The following is a 10,852-nucleotide window of genomic DNA, read 5'->3' as shown; positions in this document are numbered from 1 at the left end:
TGATTTTTGTTGTGCAATACATCATATTTCATTGGATCGAGCATTTTCTATAAAATAAATCCAAATTATGAGTTTGAGCTGATATAAAGGAGTTAGGTAGATATAGCTATATATTTATATGTTATAAACTAGATGAATAGAACAATAATAGCAAAACCACACTTTTTTATTCTCTAATACACAATGGTAGCTTCTCAACGTTCTTGGAGACATAAGCACAATTGGTCGAACATTATTACCAAATTCCTTCTGTTATTCTCTTCACTCCTTAATCTCTTTTAATATTTTATTGTTCGTTTGTTCCCAATAATTGGTATGAGATAACTCTTAACCTGTGTCAAATTCAAAGTGGGAAAGTTATAAAGATGGGTTAAGGATGTGTTGCCTCAATAAGTTCTATCAAAGGCATTGTATGAAAATAAACTAGATGATATGGATCAAGTCGATTGGGAAGAGTTGAATGAGACGACTACAAGAACTACACGAACTTGTCTATCAGATGAGGTAATGTACCACATTATGGATTTGACGTTACCAATAGAGGTATGAGAGACATTAGAGAAGCATTTCATGTACAAGTCTCTAACAAATAAATTGTATTTGAAACAGAGACTTTATGACCTGAAGGTTCAGGAGGCTAGTGATTTGTAGAAACATCTCAACACTTTCAATCAAGTAATCAATGACTTATAGAAACTTGATCCAAAGGTTGAAGATAAAAGCAAAACAATAATTTTACGATGTTGTTTGCTCAATTCCTACGAACAATTGGTGATAATATTGGTGTAAAGAAATAACTCAATCAAAATGGATGAGATCATCACTAAAGTTTTGTCCCACATTCAAAGAAGACAAAATGTAGGGGAAGGGTCTTAGGGTGATGGTCTGTATGTGAAAGGGACCCAAGCGTGTGGGAGGAAGTAAGACAGAAGAGATCCTACTAAAGGGAAAAGACCAAATTTCAGGGGCAGAATACCAGTATAGTGCTTTAAGTGCGAATAGATTAGGCATTACAAAAATCATTGTCTCAATGAATAGAGTCCCAACAAGTTGGAGGGGAAATGAAGCATTTACACCTACAAAAATTGCACATAAAGATGACTCTCATTATAACAATAAAGGTGACATACTATCTATATCATCCAATCAAAGTACAAATAAGTGGGTACTTGGAAACTGATTGTTCTCACCACATGGTGCCAATGAGAGAATGGTTCTCCACATAGAGATTGGACAATTTTGGTTTCGTTTATCTGATAAATAATAAAGCATGTGCAATTGTTGGTATGTGACAAATTAGAAGTGCGATAGATGAGGGTGTAGTGAAGACATTATGTTAGGTTAGGCACTTACTAGACTAGAAAAAAAAAATTGTTTTCTTTGGGGACATTGTAGGCCACAAGATTCAGTTATAGCACTGATGTAAGCAAATGTACTCTAACTGTGATGCTAGAGGACCGTCGAGAACACTTATAAGTTATTATGGAGTACAATTTTAGATGGAGTGCTGAAAAGATTTAGGTAGGTCCATGACACTAGGAAACTATGCTACATTTTTGGGTAATATCAGTGTGTGTGACATGGCAGAGTATGCAAAAGAGGGCGGTTGAGGGGAGTCAAATTATGTAAGCTAGATTTGTGCAAGTATTATGTGCGTGGAAAACACATGTGAGATAGTTTCAAGGTGACCAACTTAAAATTTGGGGCATTCTAGACTATGTCCACATTCATGTATAGTGACCCACTCAAAAACCACCCCTAGGAAGTTCTCAGTACTTTGTGACCTTTATTGATTATTTTTCTCACAAGGTCTGGGTATATTTTATGAAGCATAAGTCATAAGTCTTTGTCAAGTTCAAGGTTTGCTAGACAAAGGTAAAGAGCCAAATGGGTAGAAAAATCAAATACATAAGGCCAAAAAATGGTATGGAGTACAAAGACTCAAAGTTCTAGAAATTTTGTTAGGAACATGACATTTAGAGGGACTTTTTAGTGAAGAAGACTCATCAACATAGTGGCATTGTAGAGAGGATTAACCGAAGTCTTATAGAGAGCGCTAGATGCCTAATACTGAATGTTGGACTTTCTAAAAGTTTTTTTGGGATAGGCACTTAGTATTACATGCTATATATTCAAAAGACCACCATAATAGTTGGACAAGTGGAGAATGTTAAGATAAACCAGAAAAGTTTAGCTAAAGCCATATATAAATGTTGCCTCTCATTGGATGGTAAAGTTGTAGAGGAAGTATGGACAAGTAACCTAGTCAATTGCAATATTTTGTACATATTGGGTTGTCCATAATATGTACATGTACCTATTGATGAACAGTCTAAACTTAATCTCAAGTCAAAGAGTTGTATATTCATAGGATTTATCAAAGGTGTAAAGAGGTTCATGTTCTGAGATCTAGTTTCTAGATAAGTGGTGTTGAGTAGAGATGTAATTTTTTATGAAGATTTCATGTTGTAACAATCAATTTTGGTAGAGGTACTAGACCAAATGGAGAGACTTTGAGATCAAATATAATACCAATGAGAAATGGAACAATTCAAGTAAAGAAAAACAAGGAATCATGCACTAGTGCAAGTCAAGAAAAAGATGATTCTAAGGCGAAGAACTCAGATGTGTATGAGTATCTTCTTGCTATAGAAAAGGGATAGACGTCTTATCAAACCTCCGGAGATATATGACTTTAAGGATAAGATTTCGGTTGCTCTTCATATTAGTCTAGGATATCCATGTAGATTTCAAGAGGGTATAAATAATTAGGAGAAAGAATAATAAATGGGTGCCATGATGGAGTGTCATGTCCTGATTTTCGGCCGAACACTAATTATGCAACTTATTTGGAGTCACGCCATGTTTTTGCAGTCATAACGTAGAAAACCCTTTTGACGCCCAAATGTTGGAAGGATTGGCCTTTGAACTAGAACTCTGGACTCGGGAGTCGACTACAGATCGGGGAAGGTATTAGCACCATATTCGCCCGTTATTAAACGGTACCCGCGTTAATCGCATAAAACTAAGTATACCCAAAAGCTTATTTAATCAAGTGATTTTTTATTGAAACAAAATATTTTATTTTTATTTTTGTGTCTGACAAGATTTTGTCTAGCTCCTACGTATCCCTAGGTGCAAAAAGGAAATCAAGACTTTGAAGTTCTTGGTAGAAAATGTTTGGTGTGATTGATTGGTTTTAATAAAGTATAAGATAAATGGATAAAATTTGAATCTCTTGTAACTAGGGTAAATAAGAAGGTTCAACTTTGGACTATATCGCCTTACACATATTCAAGAAAGAAGAGACAATTCAAGATCGCACATCACTATTCAGCTCGAATGGAGTAGGAAGATAAGACTCTAGTCAGATACCACTTACTCGGACCCTAGAATTTTAAGAGTTTTAATTATAAAATATTTGTAAAAATTAGGTATTTTGTTTCTAGGTTAAGCAAGAAGATCCAACTCTGGACTACACCACCTTACACATATTCAAGAGAGAGAAGAGGCAGTTTGGGATCGCACACCCGTGTTCAGCTTAAATAGAACAAGAAGATAAGACTTGAGTCAAATACTACTTACTCAGGCCCTAGAATTAGAAAAGTTTTAATTTATTTAATAAAATTAATCCTAAAACTCTAAAAGACAAATGTCTCTTAAAGTTTTTTTAAGTGGAATAATATACTTGTACAAAATTAATAAATAAAACACGGACAGAAACAAGGTATAATAACTATGTAAAAAAAACAATAGAATTTAGAAACAAATATATACATACATGAAAGAGATAAATGGAAATGTGACAATAGAATTTAGAAACAAATATATATATATATATATATATATATATATATATACAATATGAGTGAACATAAGGTGAAAATCATACCTTAGGAGGAACTACATGTACAAGGTCCATTGGCCAAGCCAGCCTATAGCCCCTCCCACTGTCAACATATCCTCATCGAGAGGAATTGGCAACAATGCATCATCATTGTTTGCAACATCAATCAAGACCTTCACATGATGGAGTGAGATATGTGCATTATGCAGCATAGTACCTGTCAAGTTGTACACTTTACCAACACCCACTACTCGGCTAGATGGGATATCTAGGGAAAGATTGCAAGTACTGATTCCTTATATGTTAGTTAAAACACATAATTAGTTTATGACTATAATCAAAACATATATAGTTAACACATATAAATAATTTACCTCATGAATAGAAATGGGAACGAAAATGTTGTGCGGAGCATGAGTGAAACTATCATTGATGCTTGAAGGAACATTGCCAGCAGCTTGTCGTTGCCACTCAGCTTCCTTCAGCTTCATTGATTGTTCGAAGTCATTGAACCTTTTCATGAGGGTGTCTAATTGATTTTGCATCCTATTCATTTGGGCTTTGGTTGCTCAATTTGGATGGGGTATAAATGTTCACTTGCTAAACCCAAATCTTGCACCCCGGATACGGCCAGAGTACTCAGGCAGTTCTGGTGCCTTATCAAGTACGATCTGACTATTCAAGGTCTATAACTTCCCCTCCTTTTCTTTTAGGGCAACCTAACACATCCAGAAAAAAACATAAAGTTAATTAATCACATATTTAATTAAAGTATGGAAATCAAGTTTTATTAAAAAATCGATGAGCACTTACAACACAATTTTCCACTTCTTGAACTTGTTCATTATCGATGACATTGTCCTTGTTCTTATGGGCATTCAACCATAGAACATCAAGGTCTACTGCATGTCCATTCGAGGGTGTATCGTTTTGTTCCAGCTGCCAAAACATAACTAATAATAATGTACTTACCAATTAACAATACTTACAACTTTTTTCTCGATTGCTCTATACCCTGCTCGAGAAGCTCGGCATGGATATAAAGTCTTAGATGCCTTCTTGTGGTTTTCGTTACTTACTTTCTGCAAAAACAAACAACATTAATATCAACAATCATATATATATATATATATATGTGTGTGTGTGTGTATATATTATGATTTTAGCAAGAAAGACACGTCTTTTGTGCATGTAGTGATGAAAGCTTTCCGATCCTCATCTTCAATGATATTTGCATATTTTGTCTGAGGTTTGAGGTTGACATTGCCATCAGCATCTCTGATACATTTTCTAGCATCGGTTCTGAATTGTTAGAGTGTCTTGCCAGTAGATTTAAGGAGGTAATCCTATGCTCTTCTCCAACATCAAAAGTTGACTGAAAACACAAAATTATAAAATACATAAATAAATTACATGCATAGAAGCATATACATTGCATGTATACACAAAAATACATATAAATTGCATAAAAGTATATACATTGCATGAAAACACATAAACACACACTAAAATAGAAACTTACTGTTATTTCATTCCAAATATGTTCCTTCATAATATTCAACCTAACATCATTGTATATGCTTAATGTTATAGGCACATTCTGATAGGGCAAATCGCAAGTACATCATTATATCGTCAAGTAATAAAATATTGATCCCACGAGGACATGAAAATTCCTTTAGTTATAACAATTAATTTATACTTAACTCGAAGAGTAATTAAAAGTGAATTTAGAACAACTGAACAATTGACAAGAATAATTGTGAAAATATTAAAAATGATTGAAATCTAATTTAGGAAGAGTTCCCAGGATAAGGGTTATTGCCTTTACACTCGCAAATCCTTGTTTTGCTCCTTTTCATGAACTTTAAGTTGTGAGGGTGAATTGCTCTTTGATATGTGTAATCCTTTATCGCGCTCTGACACGTGTAATCAATTGAAGTCACACCTACTCTCGTGGTATGATTATCAATTAAATCCTTTACTTGGATATTTCTATCTAATCGCTTTGTAGCAACCCAAGGTGAATTCCAGAAACCCCAAGAATCCTAATACTACTCTCGTGAATTAGGATTCTAGTCAGAATAACTCAATGGTCAGATACTTGGGTTCACTTCTCGGTCCTTCCCCAATGTATCTAAGAGGTGTAATTTGTTGGTCAAACAACTTGCACGAATAAAACTCAGTTTAATGATTCAAATCACAACACTCAATGAAATAGAAGTAAGAACAAGTGTTCATTAAATGTAAAAGGGCATAGCCCAATTCCTAAAAACAAAGGGAATTAGTCACTCATGATGGAGAAGAGAATACCAAATTCTAAATTAGAGAATTGTAATATAAAGTGTAAAGTGTAAAGTGTAAAGTGTAAAGTGTCTTCATCCTTGAGGGAGAATCCTCATTTATCCTAATTACAAAATATTTGGCAAATCCCAACAAAACAAATCTAAAAAATAGGAATATAATATAACATCTATGACTTCTTTTGGCCCTTCAATTAGTCTTGGCATAGCCTCAACAATCAATTCCATCTTCTTGCACCTAATCTCTACTCTTTTTGGCTTTAATCCATCCAAACTGCACAACATAGCCAAAAACACCCGCTCAACCCGAACAAAGAGAAATAAAAACTAAAAACAATCCTAAAGTCCTAACTATGTCCTAAAATGCAAGTTAAATGCAATGCAAATGTAGCATAATTTCACACTCATCACATTTTGCCTAACCACGACCCTAATGTAGCTAACTAATATGTTTCATGTAATGTCCCAAAGATTATTTTATGAATATTGTGATTAAAATGGGATTTTTTTTTAATATATCATTAAAATTGTTTTACTTATATGCATTTCTTTTTTGAGACATCATGTTCTTAGTAACATAAACTGCGAAAACTCAATGACGGTTACCTCACGGTAACTGAAAATGATACAATACTTTCCTGAATACTTCTTCACTAATAATTACACTTGACCCTACAACATGCATAACAAGGTGTTGCTTAGTCAAGTAAAATGTCAATACAAAATACAAGGCAAAATCTAATCATCGCCCAACTGAAGCTATACAACATAGGCTGAATTCTTCAGCACTAGAATAGTAATGTACACAGATACCCTAACCCCAAAAATAAAAAAGGAAAAGGAAATAGCTCCTCACGGCTAACTCCAACACTAACGGGTCCTACTCCAGCTTGGAGTCCAAAGAGAAATCTATCACCTTCATAAAGTCCTCTATGCGGACCAACTCCACACAATCATCATCTTCAGATTCCATCTCCTCCATGGTATCATAGGCAGAACCCCGTGAATTAATCCTTGTCCTAGCATACGCCTGCGGTTCTAGCATTATACACTGAGCGGCTTTCGTTGGTAGTGTAGAACGAGTCACATCATTCTAAATCCTTCGCCTCATTGATGGTCCTGCAATAGCTGGTCCACAAGTAGTCGAAGGTTGGGTGGATGACACAGTAGGTACCGGCCTCCGGCCTGGTAGAGTGAAAGAACCATGACTGCATGGTGAGATGGAAAGTACATAGTGGTGTTGTCGCACACCGCATGCATCTTCTCGTCCTTCTTTTGGCAAAACACTGCTCCCACGACATAATCACTAGCAACACACATCACTTCAAAGGGAAGATTCCAGTCTGGTGATTGCAATATTGGTGCACTGACCAATGCCTCCTTCAACATGCAAAATGATTCTAGACAAGCAACACTAAAATCAAATGCAGTATCTTTCATTAAAAGGTTAGAAAAGGGTTTCACAATTTTTGAAAAATCTTTTATGAATCTACGATAAAATCGTGCATGGCCTAAGAACCTCCTAACACCTTTTATGTTAATTGGTGGTAGCATATTTTCTATTACTACAATCTTTGCCATGTCCACCTCTCTCCCTTTTCCTGAAATTAAATGCCCCAACACAATACCATTACGCACCATGAAGTGACATTTTTCCCAATTTAATACAAGATTCACTTCCTCACATCTCTGCAATATTTTTGTCAAGTTTTTTAAACAGTCATCAAATGAAAGTCCATAAACTGAAAAATCATCCATAAAAACTTTCACTATGTTTTCTATAAAATCAGAGAATATTGCAATCATGCATCTTTGGAAATTAGATGGGGCATTACATAGCCCAAAAGACACTCTCCTATAGGCAAAGGTGCCATAAGGACATGTGAAAGTAGTTTTCTGTTGGTCTTCAGGGTGAATGGGGATTTGATGAAATCCCGAGTACCCATCTAAACAACAGAAATATTCATGTGTAGCAAGCTTTTCAAGCATTTGATCAATGAATGGGAGAGGGAAGTGATCTTTCCTAGTGGTTGTGTTTAATTTTCTATAATCAATGCAAATTCTCCAACCTGTGACTATTGTAGTTGGTATTAATTCATTTTTCTTATTTTTCACAAAAGTCAATCCTCCCTTTTTAGGAACCATATGAATTGGGCTCACCCTTTCACTATCAGATATAGGATATATTACCCCAGCATCTAAAAGTTTCAACACTTCTTTCATATTAGGATTTAGTCTCCTCTAGTTTTCAATTGAAGTTTTATGGTTAGGTTCCACAAAAACTCTATGCATGCAAAAAGAAGGGTTTATGCCCTTTATATTATCCAATGTGTATCCTATTACCTTCTTATGCATTCTCAGGACCCTTAACAATTTTTTAGTTTCCAATTTATTTAATTTAACATTAACAACAACTGGATAAGATGAATTAGGTCCAAGAAATTCATACCTGAGGGTGGAGTTGAGTGTTTTTAATTCAATTTTAGGTGTTTTCCATCCTCCCAATATTTAGATTGGGCATTACCTTCAAGGTCTCATCTTTTAGGTTGTGAGGAAGTGTTGGGCTTGCATTCAGAAATTCAATAACCTCAGCCACTTCCTCATCAATGTTCGAAGTGTCACCATCGACAATGCATCTCTCTAAGGGATCCTTAGAATGCACTCTAGCTGCTACCTCTTTCACAACTTGGTTCAGCATATCAACCCTGAAACGTGAATCCTCAAGAGAATGTTGTTTAATAGATTTAGAAATATGAAATTCAACTTTTCATCCCCTATGCTTAAGGAAAATTTTCCATTCTTCACATCAATTATAGGACAATAGGTAGCCAAAAAGGATCTACCTAGTATGACTAGGATTTGTGAATCATCTTCCATCTCTAGTAATATAAAATCTGCTGGAATGAAAATTTTCCCAACTTTGATAGGAACATCTTCCAAGATGCCTACATGAAATTTAACTGACCTATTTGTTAATTAAAGTGATATAGTAGTGGGTTTTAGTTCACCCACTTCCAAATTTTTGCACCCAGTTAAGGGCATGATACTCACACTTTCCCATAAGTCACATAAGGCATGATCAAAACTATTATTTCCTATTAAACATGGGATAGAAAAACTACTAGGATCTTTTAATTTAGGAGGTAATTTGAATTAAAGCATTGCACTCCTTAGTTAAAGCAATTGTTTCATAGTCCTCTAGTCTTCTTTTTTTAAATAAATTATCCTTATGAAATTTTGTGCATGTAGGCATATCTTGTATTGCCTCACTAAAGGGCAAGCGGATGTATAATTTCGTAAGAATATCAAAAAAATTACCAAATTTCTTTTCTAATTTTTCCTTTGCCAATCTCTAAGGAAAATGAACTGGTGGTACATATGGCGGTGGAGTTACATACTTAGACACTTTTTCAAAATTTTGTTCCGCTTAGGGAGTTGTGTCTCTGTATGTTCCACTTCCACTTATGCATTTTTCCTAATTTGAGGAATATCACTCAGTTCTTATCCACTCCTTACTTTGACAACTCTACAAAGTTCATTATTTAGATTTTTTTTGTCCCTGAAACATCCATGTGTGCCTATTAGAATTACTAGCTTGTTGGGAAATTTGTGTTTCCATCATTTTACCTTGGATGGTCAGGTTTTCTATTATAGAATTCAAGTTATTGACCATGTTTGAAAAACTTTTATTAATCAGGACTTGATCTTCATGAAATTTATTTTGGTTAGCAAGCAATTTTTCCTGACCATCCACTAATGTTTTAAGAGTAGGATCAAGAGGAAAAGATTATACATGTGGAAACCTTGTTGGAGGTTTCCTGTTACCTGGTCCATCCTGGTATTGATGATTCAGAGTGTTGTTGCTCCTCCATGAAAGGTTGGGATTGTTCTGCCTATAAGGTGGGTTAAATTGTTGTTCACTCATCTCTTTGTAGTCATAGTAGTTGCATGATTCAGGTTGTTCATTAGTCAATGCTCCATATTTAGGTTTAGTGAAGCTTTTGCATTCAGAACACTCATGTCCTTTGGTTCCACACCCGTCACATGTTTTAGTAGACCTAATAGCATTAGCATGGTACTTTTCCAGCTTTCCAAACCTTTGAGAAAGGTTATCCAGCATGAAAATTACCTTCTCCATCTGATTGCCTGAATATTATGCACCAGAGTCTCTTCTTGGATGGTGTCTCCTCTCATTCGCCAATTGATAATGAATGGAAACTATATTCTCTATGATATTTAAAGCAACATCAATTCCTTTGCACATAAAGGCACCACCTGCTAAAGAGTTCAACATTTGTTGAGATGGAAAGTCTAGCCCACTGTAGAAGTTATGAACTAGCATCCATGGTGGAATGCCATGGTGAGGGCAAGCTTTAGTCAACTCATTTAATCTTTCCCAAGCTTCAATAATTGACTCCCCATCCTTTTGACGGAAGTTTTGGATGAGGTGCCTGTAGTGCACAGTTTTGGAAGGAGGAAAGTATTTGTTGAGAAATGCCTCCTCCAAAGTTCGCCATGTTGCTTGAATTTTAGAATTTTGATTTCTTAGCCACGTCTTAGCTCTGTCTCTAAGGAAATATGGATACATGTGGAGACGAATGGCATCTTCAAAATCCCCATGGATCCTTACAGTCTCACATAATTTCAAGAACTGATCAATATGGGCATTGATAAGTGCCAAAAGTATACACTTTTCACCATC

The sequence above is a fragment of the Lupinus angustifolius genome, chromosome LG05, assembly GCF_001865875.1.
Source record: "Lupinus angustifolius cultivar Tanjil chromosome LG05, LupAngTanjil_v1.0, whole genome shotgun sequence".
In the NCBI taxonomy this organism is placed as follows: domain Eukaryota; kingdom Viridiplantae; phylum Streptophyta; class Magnoliopsida; order Fabales; family Fabaceae; genus Lupinus; species Lupinus angustifolius.
The sequence above is the reverse complement of the archived record's forward strand: the minus strand, read 5'-3'. Positions refer to the sequence as shown.